At 47.0% G+C, this 23,770-nt stretch overlaps 1 pseudogene; it reads right to left on the bottom strand.

Moving 5' to 3' along the window:
• On the bottom strand, positions 1-23,156 carry LOC123039572 (receptor-like serine/threonine-protein kinase SD1-7; annotated as a pseudogene).
• Positions 23,157-23,770: the final 614 nt, after the last annotated feature.

The raw sequence follows: 23,770 nt of genomic DNA, 5'->3' as shown, positions 1-23,770 counted from the left end.
CTACGTCAAATCGATCATAGTTGATCTCAAGAGTTCCGTCTCGGGCCCATGTGACGAATCTGAAGGCATGAATCCTTCGCAATCCAACGACGGCATTCTTCTTGGCCGGTCAATTTGCGACGTCGTGCTCATCAACATGGCAACAACGGCGGACATGGTCGGCCTGTCACAAGGAGTTTCCTGGACGTAGAGGAGCCCAATCTGGATACATCGTGTCAGCTCGGACAAGAGCTCAGGCTCGGACTCAAAGAGTGGTACCATTGTTGAGTCCAGAAGTTCCGCGATCATGTTTGACTCCCACAATCCGCAGGCCTACAAAAGGAGGTTTTCCAACAATCATAAAGCTGTGTAAATAATCTTTGTATAGTATGTTTATGCTTGATATACTTCATCTCAAGAAGAAAAGAAATTATGTGCATCGATTAACTATAAGATGCGGATGCATTTGTGAGATAGTAGGATTTACATGCGAAAGGAGGCCCTGCATGCCACCGTTCCTTCGCCCACTGAGTGTCTCCGAGAGAATAACTCCGAAACTATAGACGTTACACTTAAGTGTCATGTTCCCTTGTCACGCATACTCCAGCGCTGCATACCCTCTTCAAGAAACTCAATAATATCAGGATATATGTATTGAGTTGATTCCACCCAATTTGAATGGAGAAACAAAGATCCTATAATAGGGATGCATGCATTTGTTACTTATGGTGAAACTACAATTGTTTGATCAGGCCGTGTCTGATCCACTGCGAACAACTTGGCAGTTCCAAAGTCAGCGATTTTAGGCTTCCATTCGTCATCTAGCAGAATGTTGCCCGGCTTAAGATCCCTATGGATAACCTTGTCACCAGATCCTCCGCGTAGGTAGGCAATGCCATGCGCAATCCCTCAAATTAATTCCAGTCTCCTTGCCCAGTTCAGTGAGGCACGAAGGTTAACATTGCCTGTCAGTGTCAAATATGCATTCATTAGCACCCGCAAAAAAATGCATTCATTAGACACAAACATATGAGAGAAAACTTGAGGATCTTTCCAACCATATATATGGTGGTATCCTGTTTGGATTCCTACATGAGAAAGTTCAGTCCTCGTAGCAACTTGAGAATGAATTTGTGTTTCAGCAAGTAGCGAGTACCGATTACTAAAAGTGCTAGTTATCAACTAGAGGGGGGGGGGGTGAATAGGTGATTTTTATGGAAGTCTTCAAAACATGGGAGTTTCGAAGAGAAACAATAGAAATGACACTATTCATATGCAGCAGAAGGTAGACTACACTAGGCAAGCCATAGTCAAGTATTCAATGAAGTGAAAGCACTAAGACTATTAGCAGCTAGATAGTAAGGATCAGGATGGAAGATAGTATGAAGCCAATCAGAACAAGTAGTCATGCAGTGAAGTCAAACAGATAATGCATGCAGGCAATGACTTCACGAAGATAAACTGTAAGTAAAGGGAAGTGATAGATAGAACCAGTAGCTTGGGGAGGACAGAGGTTTGTTTGACCAGTTCCAGTTGCTGTGACAACTGTACGTCTGGTTAGGGAGGCTGAGATTCAACTCAGAAGACCGCGTCTTCACCTTATTCCCCTTGAGATAAGGACACTTAGTCCCCGTCCAATCACTCTAGTAAGTCTTCAAGGTAGACTTCTAAACCTTCACAGACTTTGTTCACCGACAATCCACAGTGACACTTGGATGCTCAGAACGTGACGCCTAACCGGCTGGAGGATTCACAGTCCTCAAGTGTAACAAGTCTTTCGATCACGCGGACAGAAAGACTTCAGTGATGCCAAACACTCTTTGGGCTCTGAGTGTTTTGGGCTTTGTCCTCGCAAGGATTCTCTCTCAAATGCTTTGGAGGTGGGTTGCTCTCAAACGACAAAAGCCGTGCACTAACTCTGAGCAGCAACCAATTTATGGTGTAGGGGGTGGGCTATTTATAGACACTGGGCAACCCGACCTGATTTGTCCAAAATGACCCTGGGTCACTAAGGAACTGACACGTGTCTCAACAGTCAGATTTCAAACACACATGACAGCTAAACTTGGGCTACAAGTAAAGCTGACTCATCCAACTCTGGATAAGATTTGCTCTCATTGTCTTCGCTCGAAGACATAGGATTTGGTTGAGCATCACTTCAGTCACTCTGACTTTGTTCACTTGGACCCCACTTAACAGTGCGGTGGTTCCTATGACTCACCAAATAAGAAAAGGAAACAACGAAGTCTTCGCGCTCCATAGTCTTCGTACAATGTCTTCTCATGTCATAGTCTTCAATACGAATAGCTTCACAGACCACCATTGTCTTCAATGTCTTCACACATTTTTAGGGGTCATCTCCGGTAGGTAAACCAAATCAATGAGGGACTACTACCTGTGTTATCATGCAATTCTCACAAACACATTAGTCCCTCAACCAGGTTTGTCGTCAATACTCCAAAACCAACTAGGGGTGGCACTAGATGCACTTACAATCCCCCCTTTTTGGTGATTGATGACAACCTGGTTGAAGTTTTCAATGGGGATAAAAGTATGTGAAATTGTGAAGGATTAAGATATTGTCTTCATAGTTGGCAAAAAGTCTCCCCCTGAAGATGTGCATATAAATATTTTGCGTTGGAATGCAAATGCACATGGAAGGTTGTACTTGTGGAGATCCTCTTCACCATATGAAGACAATACATCATGCATGAATAGATATACATGAATAATGACATGCATAATGAAAAATGGACATCTGCGGAATGACTTCATGCGGGATTTATCATCGCATATGCGGAATTTATCATCGCATCACAGAATAGCAGAAAAAGTAGCAGACGACCATCAAGTTTAAGTGTTACAACTTAAAGAACCAAATGTATCAAAAGCGAGAGTTGTAAACACTAGGCAAAAGTATAGGAACCACCCATATGGACCCGCTTGAAGACTATCAACATATGCTTCTCCCCCTTTTGTCAGTAAGGACCAAAAAGGTTTGAAGACACAGTCTCTACTCGTTCCCATAAGTAGGAAAGGAAGCAGGGTCATCGTTGAGATTTGGTGGTGCAGACGGGCTTGGTGCAGTGTCGATCCGCGCCGAAGTTGGTGCTGGTGACGTAGCATCATCGGCGTCATCGAGAACTCTGGCATTAACAGTTGCTGCGGAGGAGTACTCCGAATCTTCGAGCGATGGAGTCTGACACAAGACAACATTCCTGGGAGGAGTGGTGTCGAACTTGTGTCTCTCTGTGAAGCCATCTTGTTGAAGATCATCTTCAGAGCTCATCAGCGTCAGACCCTTCCATGTCCGCCGACAGGTTTCATGAGTGACAAAGGCATTCTTGGTGGCAAGGTTGTGAATGCGGTTAACATCCACCAAGAGGCTTTGTATCTGACGCTTCAGCCAGTCATGATGCTTATCCTGTTTTTGATGAAGAGCAACGAGAAGCTCTCGGTCGTTGAGAACACGTGATCACTTTTGAGGCCGTTGAGCAATAGTGCTTTCAGTGGCTTCAGTATGGGCAGTGAGGTGCACGTGTAATGCCAGCCAAAGGATAAACACAAGTGGCAGCCAAAACTCCTTCAATGGGTTGAGTGAAACTCTGGCGATCGACATTGTGAAGATAAATTGGCTCCTTGGCAGGATCTGGATATATGGCTTCAACAGACATATCAACCTCTGGTAAGAAGATAATATGGTTGCGTGCAGAGGGCTGATAGTTGAAAGCAGAGTGGAGCTTGATCAGACGCATAACCCAGGGAGGATAGAACTTCAGTCCGAAGATGTCGGAGCCTGATGCAGCAAGTTGACGGATGAAGAAGTCTTGAGCATTGAAGCATTTGCCATTGAGAATATGGAAGACCAACGTCTTCATTGAACCTTCAAGCTTTGCATTTGGAGAATGTCCTTTGACAGGCCAAAGAGTTCGCCGTATGATGTGGTAGATGGTGCGTGGCAGATACTCAAGGTCTTGAACAAAGAACTCCTTAGGATATTCAGCATCTGGAGGCAAAGGCTTCATCATACTGAGCATCTGGCTCCTATCGGGCTCGGGCTTCTGAAAAATGCTCTCCAAAGCATCACGGTGAAGCTGACAACCAGGTTCAAACAGATCACCTGGAGTGGGCAGGCCAGTGAGCTCAATGATATCAAGAGCTTTGGCTTCATGATGGACATTGCATGTCATCCACTCAAGGATCCATGTCTTCGGATCCCTGTTGTAGCCACGAATGTGGAGGGTGGCATAGAATTGTAGTAGTAGCTCTTCATTCCAGTGTTCCTTGTCTATGACAAACTGTAAAAGGCCAGCTTCTCTGAAGCAATCCAACGCTTCTTCCAAACAGGGCAGGCCAGCTATAGCTTCAATGTCAAGACGCATATGGGGAAATATGCGCCCTTGATTGTAAAGAATGCATGAGTAGTAGTTGCGCTGCTGATAGCTCCAGAACCGATCAGACGAAATTCTTGGCTTGGAGTAGGGTTTCTTGTCGCTATAAAAGAAAGTGTTGTGTGCAATGAAGCCATTTACATTGAATGATCCTGGTGCAGATGCAGTACCTGGAAACCTTGGCAGTCTTGGCTTTGGCTTCTGAACTGTAGGCCTGTGCTCCACATGGTAGTCAAACTGAGGTCCGGGAGCAGCCGGAGGAACCAGAATGGGCCATCTGACAGTGACAAGCTCGCCTTGGTAATATGCTTGCTCAATGGTATGTGGCCTTGGGGGAGGTACATGAGCAGTGGCAGTGGTATTGACTTCAGGCTACAGATTTGCATCGGGTGCAGCATGGGCTTCAGGTGCATGAGCTTCTGGCACCACATTAGCTTCTGGCGCCACATTAGCTTCGGCCATGACAATGTCATTAGCTTCAGTTAAGTTGTTTGTGGCCGCCACAGTATTGTTAACCTCCACTTGAGTAGCTGGAGGGTCAGACACGTTCTCCTCGAGAACAGCTTTAGGGTTGGACGGGGGTGTAGCAACACGTTTTTCATCTTCACGGGGTTCTTCTTGTTCATAGGCTGATGCAGCCGGTATGTCTTCAACAACATTTGCTTCAGACGCAGAGACATCACAGAAGGAGTGGCTTCAGGAAATTCTAGTGGTGCTGCCACATTGGGTTGCACTTCTCCTTCTGGAATGCTCGATGAATCGACTTGTGGCCTTGGTCCTTTGCGAAGCCCGCGAAATGCGGGCGACGCCTGTGGAGAGGGAGTTGGCTGGGCCTCAAAGTCGTCATCATCATCAAGTGCTGGATTGGTGACTTGAGTTGGGGGAGTCCTTGGCGAATCCTGACTTGGAGTTGCTGGTTGTGGGCGATCAGCCCATGAGGCATCCTGAGTGATTGGCGTCAAAGGACGGCCAATACTAATGAGTTCATTGTACGTGAGAACAGGCGATGATACCATGTTGTGCTCGATCTGAGGAAGGACTTCATCATCATCTGCATTGTCCTGGGCACCAATGTCTTCAGCTGCGGTGTGGTCAACAGCTGGATCTTCTTGAGCTTCAGGAGCCTCTGTGGTAGCAGGCTCATGAACTATTATCTGAAGCTCTTGGTGTTCGGATGCAGGACGAGCAACAGAAATTGGCTCGACAATGAGGGGCTCTGTGGGAGCAGCCGGATTCTTCTTAGTCTTTCTCTTCTTCTTGGGGGGTGCATCATCAGTGGCGATCTTGGACTTGCGCTTTTTGGCTTCGGCTTCTGCTGCCTTGGTTTTCTTCTGTTCTGTAGCCACTGTGGGGACCTTCGGCTTCGAGCCTTTCATGCTGGCTGGGAAGACAATGTGAGTCTCTTCCCGCCTGGGTTCTTCAGCTGGGGCCACAGTAGACTTCTTTTTCTTGGCAGCCATCTTGGGGTCGATGCCAGGACACCCAAGTGCCTTGCGCTTCTCAACTTCATTGTAGGCTTGAACACACTTGGCAGCGAGGAGTTTCATGTGCTCTCGGGAACCTTTAGCTTCTTCGCGTTTCTTGTGAAATGCCTCCTTGAGCTCATGCATCATGTGCTTGAAGTTTTGGACATCAGTTACACCGAGGTTGGCCATATGCTTCTTGAACTGAGCCTTTTCAAAATCAATCTTGTTTTTCAGCTCAACAATTCTCTGAGCTAGAGCTAGCTCAGGAGCAATGGCTCCGTGAAAGGAGAAGCTGAGGCCAACAAGGAGCTGAAGGTCATCAAAGCTGAGATTTGGGATGTCAAACCATTCATCAATGAAGTTGTTCAATATGTCCACGTCAAAGAGAGGCAAGTCGTTGAAGATTTCTGCCTCCTGCTTGCTCTTTATTAGCAGTTCGAGAGTAGCATCGCCAAGATCTTCATCACTTGACAGATCAATGGCGTCAGTTTCATTCCTCAGAACGGCAGCAGGTGTCAGGACTTGACCAGAACTTTGGACATTTCTCTTCTCGGGCTTCTCTTTCTTCTTGGAGATGCGAGAATGATCTTTAGAAGGCATACTTAGTGCAGGAGGAGCAGTGGCCAGAGGCTTCGCACGCGAAGCTTTTGGTGCAGTAGTGGGTTTTGAAGCTTTAGACTTCCTCTGTTTCTGCGGCTTAGGAGGAGCAGGCGCTTCGTCAGAATCAGCTTCATCGCTAGACTGATCCACTGTGGCCCTCTGAGCAGCGATGTAGGAGAGGAGAGCATCAAAGTTGTTGAAGGGGCCAATTCTGTTCTAATTGGCTTCACGGGTGCCATCTTCCCGAGGAGCGGATGGACCTGGGTTGAAGTCAATTCCAAATGCCTTCTTGTTCTTCACAGCGGAGTCTTTGGCAAACTTGAAGTTGCATTTGAACAGATTGTCTTCGCGACACCATAGCAGAGAAGAAGGTCAGCATTCTCTGGCTATGGTCCGCGAACCATGCATGGATAGAAGCCTTGCTCAATAGCTTCAGTCTTGGACTTGGGAGGAAGATTTTTGTATAGTATATCTCCCTAGGATTGCTTGATGGCATTCTTCTTGGCATACTCTTCAGTGACAAATCTGTACTTGAACCATTCCTCTGCCCAATATCTTCGAATCCATTGGATTCGATTCTTGCGTTCACCATCAGTCTCCTCTGGGTCTGTCTTGTACAGTTCGTGCAGATTAGGTGGCAAATATTTGGAAGTATTCCCACGGCACTGTCTGCCTCCCGTTCTTGCTGACTTCTCAGTTGCCATGAAGTTCAAACGGAATGGCTTGAAAGCTGTCAAAGGCTTCCGTGTGTTGGACGGACAAGAACTGGCATCAGGAGAATTTATGTGACTCTGTAAGAATTTTGCAAATGAATGCAGACTATGAGAACCAAGGGATTCTCCCACGGACATGTACCTGTGACAGTATTAGAGATGCGAGGGAAGGGGAAGAGGTCATATGCATTCTCAGAAGATTTTGAAGATAAATCAGTTTTGAAGACATTGACCTCATACCGCGAAGACATTCACTTATATGATGTGAGTTGGTTCTAGATTTGTACGAATCCAAGAATCGGTGCAAGTGAGGAATCTAACTATGTGTGAAGCATAAGTGAATATACTAGGCAAAATATGAGATGCAGAACAGGATAGATTCAACTTTGGGACAATAGAAACCACTTGTGGTAAAGAGAGATGAATCTATCAGATCAAAAAGGATGGTAAAAAGAGAGTTTTAATTACCACACGTAGAACTGGTAGACGTAACGAAGTTGGAGGCTGAGCAAATCGATCTCCCGTGCCCTAACTTGGCGACGGAAGACACCTATGGCGGTGGCGGAGAAGACGAGGTCCGCGGCCGGCGTGAGACCGTCGTCAGAGAAGTCGCGGCAGCTAAGCGCTTCGTCGCCGGCGTCGTCGAGAGCTAGCGGAGGCGCTAGGGTTTGCGAGAGGTGGCGAGGTGGAAGAAGAATTTTGACCATGATGTGATGTGTATTTATAAGGAAAGGGACGGCACAACGCAATTATGCAGGTGCCCCTGGCGGTTCACATCTGAAGGACACGTGGCAAGCATGCAACACATCGGAAGTTGTTCCATGTTCCCACGCACACCTGGATTGTTGGGGTGGTCGTTCCGAATTTTCTGGCTTTCAGGCAATAAAGATATAGCATTTAAAAACAGATATAAATGTTTGTCAGATTGACTTCAGCTGACTAGGTCTCAGTGAAGACAACCGACAGTTTTCAATAGAATGCATATGATTTGGACAGATAGAGTTGAGGTAGAAGCATAGAAGGGGTTAGGGTCCGATCACATTCACTTAGATCAAAAGATTCAGCATGAAACCATAGCTATAAGTGAATGTTGTAGAGGACAGAACACAAATATGTATATAACTAGTATAAGACCAAATCAACATAGTGAAGATAATCATGAAGTTAAATCAATGTTGAAGATAAATCAAATGCGAAGACTTTGCACTCATAACGCCAAGGGAAAAACTTCAAACACAAGTTTGGTGGTGGCGTTACCCACCGTATAGGAAGTATTAGACCCAGACACGACACACAATTATCGTGGCGCTCTGAAGTCAAATTCTGTATTAATGTATTCACACTTAGAGTGTATGTCTTCATTGATTGAAGGTATACATTACTTCGTGTGTTGCACATCTAAGTCATCAACATGCATAAGTGTTAGGATGTGTGCCTAATCACAGGACATTCGAGGATTCTAAGATATTTAGCTCACACCGCAACTTGCAAAACCTTTTCTCATCCAAGGGCTTTGTGAAGATATCTGCCAATTTCTCTTCAGTGTTGACGTGAATGATATCAATATCTTCCTTCATAACATGATCTCTGAGAAAGTGATGACGAATTTCAATGTGCTTTGTCTTCGAGTGCTGAACTGGGTTGTTGAAAATCTTGATGGTGCTTTCATTGTCGCAGTAGAGTGGCACATTCTTCAGATGGATGCCATAGTCCTTGAGAGTTTGCTTCATCCACAGAAGCTGAGCGCAGCAAGATCCAGCAGCAATGTATTCAGATTCAGCAATGGAGAGCGATACATAGTTCTGCTTCTTTGAAGACCAACAGACAAGTGATCGACCCAGAAAGTGACATGTGCCTGATGTAGACTTGCGATCCACCTTGTCACCAGCATAATCAGCATCCGAGAATCCAACTAGATCAAACTCTGGGACCTTTGGATACCACAATCCTAGGGTTAGGGTCTAAGCCAAATATCGACGAATTCGCTTCACGGCTAACTGATGCAATTCCTTTGGTGCCACTTGGAATCGAGCACACATGCAAACACTAAGCATTATATCTGGCCTAGATGCACATAAATAAAGTAAAGAACCAATCATGGAGCGGTATACCTTTTGATCGAACTCTTTACCATTTGCGTCGGGACTCAGATGAATTTGGTTGGCATTGGTGTTGTGTATCCTTTGTAGTCTTGCATTCCAAACTTCTTCAGGCAGTCTTTGAGGTATTTCTCTTGAGATATGAAGATGTCGTTGCTTTGCTGATGAATTTGAAGACCAAGGAAGAATTTCAGCTCACCCATCATGGACATCTGATATTGCTCTTGCATCATGTGTCCAAACTCATCACTATATCTTTTGTTGGTGCAGCCGAAGATAATGTCATCCACATAGATTTGGCATACAAACAGTTCTCCATCATATGTCTTCATGAAAAGAGTGGGATCTAGAGAACCAGGTTTGAAGCCTTTGCTCTTCAGGAAGTCTTTGTGTGCGTCATACCAAGCACGAGGGGCTTGTTTGAGATCATACAGTGCCTTGTTGAGCTTGTATACCATATCATGAAGTTTTGGATCTTCAAAGCTAGGTGGTTGTGCAACATATACTTCTTCTTCAATCTTTCCATTGAGAAAGGCACTCTTCACATCCATTTGATACAGAAGGATGTTGTGATGATTTGCATAGGCTAGCAGTATGCGAATGGCTTCAAGCCTAGCACCGGAGCACATCAAAGTCAATTCCTTAAACTTGAGTATATCCTTGAGAAACGATTCGTGCCTTGTTTCTAACAACTTGACCATGTTCATCTTGCTTGTTGCGATATCTCCATTTGGTGCCTATTATGTTGTGCTTGCGAGGATCATGACGCTTGACTAGTTCCCAGACATTGTTCAGCTTGAACTGTTGAAGCTCTTCTTGCATAGCTTGAATCCATTCAGGTTCCATGAAAGCTTCAGCAACTTTCTTGGGTTCAGATATTGAGACAAATGCAAAGTGCCCGCAGGCTAGCTGTGTTGCTCTTTGAGTAGCTCTTGAACAAGTGAGTGGACCAGGTGCATTGATGCTGTCAATTATCTTCTCGATCTGTACTTCATTTGCAACACGAGGATGAACATGACGAAGATTTTGCTCTTGCTATACATTGTCTTCATTTTGAGGATTGGCTTCAGGCTGAGCATTGTCTTCAGGTTGATTAGGTGCAGAAATGATGAGTTCCTCTTCAGTTTGAGCTTCGGACGGTATGATCTCTCCAATTGCCATCTGCTTGATTGATTCACTTGAAGGTACTTCATCTAGCACATTTGGCAGGTGCTCTCTTTGCGAGCCGTTAGTCTCATCGAACTGCACATCCACAGTTTCAACCACTTTGTAGTGAAAGAGGTTGAAGACTCTGTAGGAGTGCGAATCCTTTCCGTAACCAAGCATAAAACCTTCATGTTCTTGCGGTGCAATTTTTGAAGTGTGATGTGGATCCTTGATCCAGCACCTAGAACCAAGTACTCTGAAGTAGCTTACATTTGGCTTCTTACCAGTTAGGAGTTCATAGGATGTTTTTTCAGAAGCTTGTGAAGATAAACACGGTTGATGATGTGACATGCAGTATCAATGGCTTCAGGCCAAAACTTTCTTGGAGTCTTGTATTCATCAAGCATCGTCTGAGCCATCTCAATGAGTGTTCTATTCTTGCGCTCCACGATACCATTCTACTGAGGTGTGTACGGAGCAGAGAACTCATGAGTGATGCCCAATGTATCCAGGTAAAGGTCGAGGCCGGTGTTCTTGAACTCTGTGCCGTTGTCACTCCTGATGTGCTTGATCTTGACGCCATAGTTTTTCATTGCACGGTTGGCGAAGCATCTGAAGACATCCTACACTTCAGTCTTGAAGAGAATTATATGCACCCAAATGTATCTTGAATAATCATCAACAATGACGAAGCCATAGAGACAAGCAGTAGTAGTGAGAGTAGAGTAGTGAGTAGGGCCAAATAAGTCCATGTGTAGTAGCTCGAAGGGTTGGGATGTCGTCATGATTGTCTTCGAGGGATGCGTGGCCCTTGTCATCTTCCCAGCTTCGCAGGCACCACATAGATGATCTTGCTTGAACTTGACGCCCTCAATGCCTACGACGTGTTTCTTCTTTGCGAGAGTGTAAAGGTTCCTCATGCCAGCATGCCCTAGCCTCCGATGCCAGAGCCAGCACTCTGAAGCTTTTGCTAGGAGACATACGGCCATCTGTGGTCCTGCTGAGAAATCTACCATATACATATCATCTTTTTGATACACTTCAAAGACTAGAGACTTGTCAGATTCCATTAAAACAAGACAATGATATTCTCCAAATAGCATAATCATGTTTAAGTCACAAAGCATTGAGACAGACATTAAGTTGAAACCAAGGGATCCAACAAGCATCACTTTATCCATGTGCTGATCCCTTGATATTGCAACTCTACCTAGACCCAATACCTTGCTTTTATCAGTGTCAGCAAATGTGATGTGACTTTTGTCAGATGGACGTAAGGTTGAGTCCATGAGAAGACTTCGATCACCAGTCATGTGGTTAGTGCATCCACTATCCATAATCCATTCTGAAGACTTTGATGTCATACCCTACAGTAGAGTTAGGGGGATAGGCTTCACCAAGAGTTAGGATTGATAGGGTAATTGGCAATCGATTCATAAACAAAGACACATAGCAAGTCCATTTGGGCATTTTATCTTGCACCCTACAAGTTGTTTTAGGTCCCCAGCTATAGCATCTGACGCTTTTGATTTTCGTCTGGAGACCATTCCCTGCAAAAGAAAGTTAATTCTTCTTAACCACCCACATTTTCAAGGGTGGCTTTGAAGCAATGAGTCTAAGTGCAGCATCTGAGAACTTCGGCTTTGGAGCCCTAGCAAATAGCCTTGCAGATGGTGAATAATACTCATATGAATAAGCAGAAAAGTTCTTAGTTTTATGAACATAGCGGTTTGAAGAAACACACTCATATTCATACATCTGAGTATGATTTCCCTGCGAAACATTGACGTTAGGGTGACTCTGATGAGTCATGTGTCTATATGAAGCATTTGGACCATATGAAGCCTTCGGTCTGGGGTTTGTCTTCTTCCCAGGTGATGTCATGATGACATTCACAAGAAGATTCTCAAGACAACTTTTGGGCACCCAGATCTTCTTCATAGGTGGTCCATTCCTGCAGTTAGTACCAATATACCTGGCAAACACTTCACCATTCTGATTCTTAAACAGTTTATAGTTTGCATCAAAGGGTTCATCAATTATAACAGGGTTAGCACAAGTGAAACCAGAAAAGGTGGATGGGTCCACTGAAGGTTCCTTTGTAGCAACCCATTTGGTTTTGGGGTTTTGCTCAGTTTTCCAGTAGGAGCCATCAACATTTATTTTCCTCTCGAACCCAACACCCTCTTTCCTAGGGTTTCAATTCAGAATCTGCTTTTTGAGGACATCGCACAATGTCTGATGCCCTTTGAGACTTTTGTACATCCCTATTTCAAGCAATATCTTCAACCTAGCATTTTCATCAGCAATAACAGTGGCATCCTCAGCAGAGGGGTTAGTTACCACATCAACAGTTGAAGATATTGCAACAGTAGCAGCAGTAGAACATTCAGCAACAGAATTAGCATTATCACGCTCAAGGCATTTTAGACATGGTGGTTCAAATCCTTCCTGAGCGGGACTGATCTATTGAGCGCGAAGTGACTTATTCTCCTTTTGAAGATCTTCATGAGTCGCTCTCAATTTCTCAAGCTCTTGCTTCCTTTGAAGATAATCATAGGAGAGCTTTTCATGAGTAGTTGAGAGCATTTCATGACGACTTTCAAGTTCATGGTACTTAACATGAAGATTTTTTATGTCTTCAATTAAGGACTGAGATCGGGTCATTTCCGCGTCCAACAGATCATCGCTTTTGTCTAATAATTTCTGAATATGTTCCATAGCTTTCTGTTGTTCAGTTGCAATTTTAGCAAGTGTTTTGTAGTTGTGTTTGGATTCACAATCAGAGTCATCTTCACTTGATGTTTGAAAATAAGCATCGCGTGAGTTTACCTTGGCACCGCGTGCCATGAATCAGTAGGTGGGAGCGGAGTCATCCTTGTCATTAGCATCAGCTTTGGTTTCGGAGCCATTATCTTCAGTGTTGAAGATGGACATGGCAACGTAAGCTGAAGCTAGAGCCAGACTTGCAGCGCCAGAGTCGGATTCCTCCTCAGACTCCACCTCTGCCTCCTCAGAAGCAGACTCCTCCTCTGAATCCATCTCACTACCAGGGAAAACCCTAGTAGTAGCGCAGGTTTAATGCCCACTAGTAGCACGGGCAACCGCGCTACTAATAAGGCGCTACAGCTATTACTTAGCAGTAGCGCGTGCGACACGCGCTACTGCTAAGACACATAGCGGCATCGCTTGTTCTCTCCCGCGCTGCTGCTAATCTAGCTAGTAGCAGCGTGTTTACTATCCATCGCTACTAGTATTCTTTTTTTCTTTTTTTCTTTTGAGTGTATTTATACGTTGTTATACAAATTTTGGTACAATACCAATTATGAGGTTTATATCATTATGTCCATAACAGTGTGTCAAATGAAGGTGGATTAGGTTCAACTGGAGGCAATATGTGGTGCATGTCAAAAGTATACTACTAATCCAAACTTGATCTAGTTTGGACTAGTAGTACTTTCGATGTGCACCACATGTTGCCTCCACCTGAATCTAATCCGCCAGCACAAGCTATTTAATCATCATCATAGTCATTAGCACCAACAGTATTTATTTAATCACCACTAACACTAGCTCATAATAATCATCATAGTCATTACCACAAACACTAGCTATTTAATCATCATAGTCATAGTGTAGCACATCATCATCTTTAAACTTATTTCTAGCTAGCTAATCACTCCTACTGCTTTCTCTCAGGTAAAATAACATAAACCATGTGTAGCTCTCCTCCTTCATCAAGTTGGAGCATGCAGATGAACCTGTCTCTTAATCGTGGGCTGCGCTTTTGCTTGCTGTCCCCTAGTACTTGTCTGCACTCCTCCATCACAGATTTGATCCAGTCTTTCACTATTAAGAATTCGTCGCTAATCCTGAATGCATTATAGTGATTTGTAGGATATCTTGGCCATAAGCTAACAATACTCATGGTACCTTTAGTCTCGATCCCATAAGGCACAACATTCATCGGGAGTCCCTGTTGAAGAACATCGTATGGTAACATACTTAGGAATGAAGTTTAGCTTAAAAAATAATGTATGGAAAAGATGCACTGAGGACAAATAGTAAAAATCTTACCATCTTTCCTAAATAGATGTGACCGTAGTTCATTATGAACACTATTGGTCGCACGTTTTCAGTACTAACATTTCTAAATCCAGGAAGAAAATTTGTCTTGACAGTATCAAGATCCGCAAGCCATGAAACATAATGACTTAGCTCCTCGCAGTTTAGTTCAGCCCCGAGACGGCGGCAAGGTGGGGTCGGGGGAGACGGCGGCGAGGCGGGTCGAGAGAGACTGCGGTGGAGAGCGAGGGCAGGGGCTCCGACAAGGTTGAGGGCGAGGAGGAGGAGGCACAGGCGCGCGACGACGACGAGGGCAGACTCCGGCGGAGAGCGAGGGCAGGGCCTCCTGCGAGGGCGAGGGCAGGGGCTCCGCCGGAGGCGATGAGGGGGAGAAGAGAGAGTGGGGAATTGGGGGAGGAAGCAGAGGAGTGGGAAGCCCGCGCGGGGGGTTAGGTGAAAATAGCTTTAACAGTAGCGTGGGTTGTGAAAACATGCTGCTGCTAAAATCCGTAGCAGTAGGGCGCCCTCACAAACTCGCTACAGTTAAGATGGGCCCGTCCTGTGGTGTGTTCAAACTTAGCAGTAGCGCCCTACCCTAAAAGTGCGCTTCTACTAATTTTGTAGTAGTAGCGCGGTTTGTAGAAGGGCGCTACTACTATACCTAGCACGTTGGGAACGGTGTGGCAATTATAGTAGTAGCGCCTTTTGTTCATGTCGTGCTACTGCTAAGTGGATAACGGTAGCACCCTTTATGCCAACGCGCTACTGCTAACTAGCAGTAGCGCCTCATTTTAACACGCGCTACTGGTAAGATTCTGTGTATAAGGTTTTCCCTAGTAGTGTCTCCTTGCCAACAAAAGCACGAGCCTTGCCAGATGAGCTCTTCTTGTGTGATGAAGACTTGGAAGAAGACTTTGAGGATTTCTTCTTCTTGTCATCAGAATCATATTCTTTGCTCTCCTTCTTCTTCTTCTTCTTTTCATTGTCCCACTGTGGACACTCAGAGATGTAGTGACCAAGTTTCTTGCACTTGTGACAGGTTCTCTTCTTGTGGTCATGGGTGGAAGCTTCATCATTTCTTGAGCTGGATCGTGAAGACTTTTTAAAGTTTTTCTTCTTAGTGAATTTCTGGAACTTCTTCACAAGCATAGCAAGCTCCTTTCCAATGTCTTCAGGATCACCAGAACTGCAGTCAGATTCTTCTTCAGATGAGGAAACAAACTTTATCTTCAAAGCGCGAGTTCGGCCATAGTTGGGGCCATAGATATCTCTTTTCTCAGATAGCTGGAACTCATGTGTGTTGAGCCCCTCAAGTATGTCAGACGGATCGAGTGTCTTGAAGTCAGGGCATTCTTGAATCATCAGGGCTAGGGTGTCAAACGAGCTGTCGAGAGATCTCAGGAGTGTCTTGACGATTTCATGCTTGGTGATCTCAGTGGCGCCGAGAGCATGAAGCTCATTTGTGATGTTAGTGAGGCGATCAAACGTGAGCTGGACATTCTCATTGTCATTTCTCTTGAAGCGGTTGGAGAGGTTGCGGAGGACACTGATTCTTTGATCTCTCTGAGTTGAGACGCCTTCATTGACCTTGGAGAGCCAGTCCCAGACTAGCTTCGACGTTTCCAGAGCACTCACACGGCCATATTGTCCTTTGGTCAGATGACCACAGATGATGCTCTTGGCAGTAGAATCCAGTTGAATGAACTTCTTGACATCAGCAGGGGTGACACCTTCACCAGTCTTGGGAATGCCGTTCTTGACGACATACCACAGATCAACATCAATGGCTTCAAGATGCATGCGCATCTTATTCTTCCAGTAGGGGTAATCAGTGCCATCGAAGACAGGGCACGCAGCGGAGACTTTGATTATCCTTGCAGTCGACATAGCTAAAACTCCAGGTGGTTAAATCGAATCACACAGAACAAGGGACTACCTTGCTCTGATACCAATTAAAAGTGCTAGTTATCGACTAGAGGGGGGGTGAATAGGCGATTTTTATGAAAGTCTTCAAAACATGGGAGTTTCGAAGACAAACAATAGAAATGACACTATTCGTATGCAGCGGAAGGTAGACTACCACTAGTTGAAAAGAGGGCTTTGGTCCAGGCCGGGTTAGCCCATTAGTCCCGGTTCAATCCAGAACCGGGACTAATGGGGGCATTAGTCCCGGTTCGTGAGCCAAGGGGGCCGGCCGGGCCACGTGGGCCATTTGTCCCGGTTCGTCCGGACCTTTTAGTCCCGGTTGGTGCCACGAACCGAGACTAAAGGGTGCGATGCCCATTAGTACCGGTTCATGGTACCAACCGGGACTAAAGGTTAGACCTTTAGTCCCGGTTCGAGCCACGAACCGGTACTAATGGGGTTTGAGGCATTAGTATCGGTTCATGGCACGAACCGGTACTAAAGGTCCCATTTTCAAACTCTACCCCCCCCCCCTCCCGTGGATCGCCTTTTCAGTTTTCAAAAAAATAAAAGAAAATGATGAAAATGTCAAAAAAAGAAAATAAGTTTCCCATGTGATATGTGGTCTAGTTGTTGGGAAAATTTGCAAATGTGAATTTCGACTTTATTTGCAAAATCTCTCTAGAATTTAGTAAAATGGGCATAACTTTTGCATACTAACTCGGATGAAAAAGTTTTTTATATGAAAAATCATCTACTCGAAAAGTTACATCCAAATTTAACGGGGAAAACGTTGTTAAACATTTTCAAAATCATCAAAAACCTAACGGAAAAAAAGTTATGGGGCTTTTAAGATCTAGAGTGGAAAAAATCGAAAAAAAATTCAAACTGTGTGGTCAAACTATGGTCAAACAATGGTCAAACTAATTATTCTAGAATATTAGTGTTACTAAATAATTAGTTCAGTTATTTTGAATATTGGTCAAATCTGGTCAAACTATGGTCAAACTGTGGTCAAACAATGGTCAAACTAATTATCCAAGAAATATTAGTGTTACTAAATAGTTATTGTTTTTTAAAACAATAGTTTCAAACTCAAACAGTGAAATGTGTCACTTCATGCTCAAGCAAAATTCCTGAGGGTTAATAGGATTGACATCTTACTATTGTCAGGAAAACAACAAGTGCAGACTTGGAAACGAGGGAGAATAGAACCCGGAAGTTAAGCATGCTCAGGCTGGGGGAGTGGGAAGATGGGTGACCGTTCGGGAAGTTAGATGATTTGGAATGATGAGGGGTGATTAGAGATTAGAGGATAAATTGGGAAGTGCTAAGGGGTGGTGATTAGAGATTAGAGGTTAAAATAATTCAGAAATTTGAAAATAAAAAAAAATAATTTTTTTTCAAAAGAAAACAGAAAATTTCCTTTAGTCCCGGTTGGTGTTACCAACCGGGACTAAAGGTGGAGCTCCACGTGGCCGCGGCCTTTAGTCCTGGTTCGTGTAAGAACCGGGACTGAAGGGGAGAGGCATTAGTAACGACCCTTTAGTCCCAGTTCAAAAACCGGGACTAAAGGGCCTTACCAACCGGGACAAAAGCCCCTTTTTCTACTAGTGTACACTAGACAAGCCAGAGTCAAGTATTCAATAAAGTGAAAGCACGAAGACTATTAGCAGCCGGATAGTAAGGATCAGGATGGAAGATAGTATGAAGCCAATCAGAACAAGTAGTCATGCAGTGAAGTCAAACAGATAATGCAGGCAGGCAATGACTTCACGAAGACAAACTGTAAGTAAAGGGAAGTGGTAGATAGAACCAGTAGCTTGGGGAGGACAGATGTTTGTTCGACCAGTTCCAGTTGCTGTGACAACTGTACGTCTGGTTAGGGAGGCTGAGATTCAACTCAGAAGACCGCGTCTTCACCTTATTCCCCTTGAGCTAAGGACACTTAGTCCCCGCCCAATCACTCTGGTAAGTCTTCAAGGTAGACTTCCAAACCTTCACAGACTTCGTTCACCGGCAATCCACAATGACTCTTGGATGCTCAGAACGCGACGCCTAACCGGTTGGAGGATTCACAGTCCTCAAGTGTAGCAAGTCTTCCGATCACGCGGACAGAAAGACTTCAGTGATGCCAAACACTCTTTGGGCTCTGGGTGTTTTGGGCTTTGTCCTTGCAAGGATTCTCTCTCAAATGCTTCTGAGGTGGGTTGCTCTCAAACGACAAAAGCCGTGCACTAACTCTGAGCAGCCACCAATTTATGGTGTAGGGGGTGGGCTATTTATAGCCACTGGGCAACCCGACCTGATTTGTCCGAAATGACCCTGGGTCACTAAGGAACTGACACGTGTCTCAACGGTCAGATTTCAAACACACGCAACAGCTAAACTTGGGCTACAAGTAAAGATGACTCATCCAACTCCGGATAAGATTTGCTCTCATTGTCTTCGCTCGAAGACATAGGATTTGGTTGAGCATCACTTCAGTCACTCTGACTTTCTTCACTTGGACCCCACTTAACAGTGCGGTGGTTCCTATGACTCAACAAAGAAGAAAAGGAAACAACGAAACAACTAAGTCTTCGCGCTCCATAGTCTTCATACAATGTCTTCTCATGTCATAATCTTCAATACGAATAGCTTCACAGACCACCATTGTCTTCAATGTCTTCACACATTTTTAGGGGTCATCTCCGGTAGATAAACCGAATCAATGAGGGACTACTACCTGTGTTATCCTGCAATTCTCACAAACACATTAGTCCCTCAACCAGTTTGTCGCAATACTCCAAAACCAACTAGGGGTGGCACTAGATGCACTTACAATTACCGAATCGAGAATGCTACATCAACGGTCTTGTTACGGGGTTTCACGGACTCTTCCAGCAAACTAAAGTGCACCCCCCTGATTTTCAGGAGGGTGGGGCCCCTCTCCCCCCTTACTCCAATCACAATTTGCCAAGTCAAAAACACCCCGTAAAACACCCGTAAAGTTTCGTTGATGTAGCATCGCTCTTACCAAAAATGTGGACATTTAGGCTCTTGTTCTGCATGTATTCGTAGACGAGTATCCGCTCCTTGCCTTCATTGGAGTAAGCAAGGAGACGGACAAACCCGAACAACACCGTGTGTTCTAGAATAGAGGGATAAAATGGCGGACGCTCTCGCGTGCGTTGCCGCGCGGCCGCCGCCGCCTTGATCTCCCGGCTCCCGCCAGCTCCGCGCCGGGTGAGACCAGACCCGGCACCTCCATCACGCGCTCTCTCTTCTCCTCCAGTTTTCTCCCCGTTCAACCGCCTGAGATGGCTCCCCACGCTCCGACGAAGACAGCGGCCGCCTCGGCCTCTCTGGCACCTCCTGTCGCCGCCGGCCACGCTCCGACGACGGAGGCCGCCCCGGCCTCGCTGGATCCTCCAGCCGCTGGGATGCCTCGTGCTGCCGGCGCCGTCCCCGCCCCCGCCCGTCTGCCACAGCCATCTTCGCACGGCCTGGCCGCGTCCTCCCTCGCCTCCCGCAAGGCCGACCTGACCGTGTGAGGACGGGTGGGCTCGCCCCTGCTGCCGTCCACGCGGAGGTCACCAACGCCTACCACGCCACCCGCTGTTGCGGTTGGAGGCGACGGTCACGTCCCCGACATGCGGGCTGGGAGGCTGTCGGCTGTTTCAAGCTCTTCTGACAGTTTGGGCATGGTGCGTCCTTCGTGGAGCTCCCTCGACGAGGATGCCGATGACCACGACGAAGATGGCGTTGAGCTTGCCCCGCAGACGCCACGGGCTCCCAAGTGCTCTAGCGAGGTGAGCGCGCTGCCGAACCGGGCTGCTCCGACTACTCCAGCCTCGTCCGCTGTTGCTCTGGCTGTCGTTGCCCTCGCCTACCGGAAGGCCGACCCGGCCATTAGTGGCTGTAGGACTTGCGCTCATCGCCTCCCATGGCCTGTGGCAGTGACCAATCAGGCATCCCTGCCCGCCATTCCTGACGAGATGACGCCAGAGAAGTTGGAGTCTCCTCTGTTTGTTCCATCTTCAGTGTCTGCTTGCAAGGGCCTCTCTGCCGCCGCTGCCACTCTTGAAGACGAGGCGGCCTTGGAGCACGTTGGTCGGGGGCGCCGGTCCGACGGAGGCACTCCCCTCGAGCCGTTGCGGGAAGGGCTCGAGCGTGGCCTCGCCTTCAAGCGTTGGGCTCGAGGAAGATGCTACCGTTGCCTTGTGCATGGCCACCAAGTGAGTGCATGCCATGGACCATTCAGATGCATTCGTTGTCGTCGCCCTAGTCATAGGGAGAGATTCTGTTGTGCTCGCTCTCTGGTTGCTCCAGATCGCTCTCCGGTTGCTCGAGATTGCTCTCCAGTCGCTCGCGTTGGCTCTTCGGTCACTCGCGCTCCATGCCAGCCGAGCCGCTCCCCGTCCGTCCAGGCTTGTACTTCGCTGACTAGGAGTTGGGCAGAGGTCGTGGGCCGTTCGTCGTTGCGTGTGTCGGTGCTGCCAAGGTTCCAATCTGGGTGTTGTAAGGATTCCAATGTCAGTGTCTTTTTGGACTCTACTTTTGAATCCCAGCTTGCCTTGCTTCGTACGGAGCTCCTTCAAAAGATTGAGTTGTTTCGCACTGAGCTTCACGACGCACTTGCCAAACTTCAGGTTGTGTCGGTTGTGCCTTTGTTGCCTGAGCTCCCGATTGGTTCCATTGAGGAGGCTGAATGCCTCTTCGGAGATTTTTCTCCTCGTGCTCTACATGCGACGCCGTCTTCCCCGGTGAGTGGGGTCACCTCCGAGGTTGTGGCTCCAGTTATGCAGATTATGCCTGAGTTGCAGGAGCTTTGTGGGGAATCATCTATGGTGTTACCGATGGAGCTGGGCTCATTGGAGTCCTTGGTGGTGGCCATGACACCCTCGCTACCTCAGTCGCCCGCCTTTGCGAACAATGGAGACTTGGTTGGTTCTATCACTGCCTCATCTATGGCCATTGGGCATGTGGCGTCTTTGAGTGGAGAGGTTGATGAGACATGTGTGTTGGCACCTAACTCTGAGCAAGTGGAGACGCCTGAGTCCATCGTGTCAGTGATACCTGTGACTGATGATGTTGAGGCGGTTGGTACATTGGCGCCCGATCCTTCTAAGCCCAACCAACAGCTCGCCCGTGTGGAGCGTGGAGGCTCCGATGTTGCGGGCACCCACTCGCACGTGATTGTTGGGCAGGTTTCTATGCGTGACAAGGTCAATGAGATTCTCTTTCAGATAGAGCTTCACAGCTTGCTCAAACGTTTGGAGAGGATGAGCCCTGGATCTGGCAAGGCGATTGTGGAGGAGGCTCTCACGAGCAAAGGAAAGAAGAGTGGCGTCATAGAAAAGGCGTCCGCAACTACTTGATGGATGGTTATCAGTCTATTGGGTTGTCCTTATGGCTTGACTTGTCTTCGTTGATTTGGGTGTGCCCGTGGTCTTCGGCCGAGTTACTCTTGTTAGGGTGTCTTTGCGATGTATTGGTGGTCGTTAGGTGTTGGGTTTGGTTGTCAGGTTCAAAGCCCCGAGAGTAGTCTACGTGTGGTTGGCCTATATCGGTTTTCGCCCGGTTTTCCATTAATTAACTGGGCAATTCTCTTCTGCTTAATTAATCGATGAGGCAAATCTTTTGCCTCCGTTTCGAAAAAAAAGGAGACGGACAAGACTACCATGCCGGAGCCCAGCCATCACCTCCACTTCTCTCGTTAAATCTTTCTTGCCTTTCGTAGTGAGCACCGACTGCTTAAGCCTCTTGACAGCAATTGTTCTTCCTCCAGGCACCTGCCCCTAATGATTTTGGAGTTTAAGATATGTCAGAAATGAATTTGTCAACGGATACTTATATGGCAGTGCCACAACAAATGAAAGAATCATGTGTTTCGCGGAGAGTACAGAGCAGACACACCCACACATCACAGCACACGCCATCTCATACCCAAGATATGTTTTTGATAGAAAATGACGAACCTTGTAAACGATGCTAAATCCACCCTGGCCGATCATATTGCTTTCAGAGAAATTTCCAGTGACATCCTTTATAATAGCTAGACTAACTAAGGGAACGGCCATGGCATGGCTCGGAGGAATAGCACCTGGCAAGAGTTTATATACATTACACCATTGCATGTAACCATGCATTTCCTTATTTCTGCTTCATGCAAAATAATACTAGTAAAATTGAGTCATTAGAGCGTAGAGATTCTGTACATACCAAGTTCTGATTTTGACAACCTCATGTAGAGATTCTGCCCCATGTCAACGAGACGTAGATCAAGGATGGCATCCATCCACATGACGCAGCCTGAACCATCGCCGCCTCCACTGATGTCGGCGCCGGCGTAGGTCAAGCACGAGCAGTTGGCGAAGCACAACGCCCTGCACTCCTCCAGCGTGACGCCCATGTCCACCGACGCGTTCTGCGTGTCGGGAAGCTTCACCCCCCGCACCACCGCGAAGCCGTCCGGCGTAGTGCCGCCGGCACAGTACAGTGCTGCATGTCTTCGGCAGGTGGTGCCCTTCACCGCCTGTGCCGACGGGGTCGTGGAGGCAGGGATGCTAACCCGTCGACGCAGCCGCAGTACCCCGACGACGCAGCCTCGGGGTCGCAGAGGCCGAACGACCCGCATCTCCCGTAGTCGTCGCACGGGTCCCTCGGCCCCTGGAATATGCGAGTCCACGCCCAGCTGCTCGCGTCCCACTCCCACCGCTCCGCCTTGCCGGTGTGGTTCACCACGACGCGCGTCAGCGGCGTGCCGGGCGCGGCGGTGTACGCGTAGGTGAGCGCGCCATCTGGCATTGGATCACTATAGTTTATGAAGGGCCCAACATATCAAGAAGACGATCATGTTAGTAGTAATCTTGGTTAGTTAGTTGCATGCATGTAGTTAGCTGGTTAGTGGCCGGCTGTTGAGGAAAGCTAGCGCGCACTCGGTATGGATGCATGCAGGTCGTTGGTGCAAATGACGCGGGGCGCGCTGGCCATGGCTCGGATGAAGACCGGATCGTGCGCATGAGTGAACGGGTCACATAAGAGGAAGCCGGCTCAGCAGGAGCTCGTGCGTGGCGTGCGCGCGAGGGTCGCATGAGCAGTTAGGCAGCGTCTGTGTCTATTAAACTCATTGTAATCGCGTTGATTCGGTTTGAGCCGAGAGGAAGCAATACAAGAGAGGAAAAAAGGCCCCGGCGTTCGTCACCGCGGGTGTTTGTCGCCCGGCAAAATCGTCTCCTTGTATTCTTGTGATTGTTTGTCGATCCTCGGTTCCAACAGATCATCCATATTTGAAGGTTGTGGGGCGTTGGTTTGGAGCGTGGTCCATTTGCTAACCTCTCGCGTGGGAGGGGAGTTTCACCTACCTTCCCAGCCTTCGGCGGGGCTCATCTCTTCTTCCTCTTAATGGTGTAGATAGCCAA

This window comes from Triticum aestivum, chromosome 2B (genome assembly GCF_018294505.1).
Source record: "Triticum aestivum cultivar Chinese Spring chromosome 2B, IWGSC CS RefSeq v2.1, whole genome shotgun sequence".
NCBI classification, from domain to species: domain Eukaryota; kingdom Viridiplantae; phylum Streptophyta; class Magnoliopsida; order Poales; family Poaceae; genus Triticum; species Triticum aestivum.
This window is presented reverse-complemented; position numbering and strand designations above follow the sequence as displayed.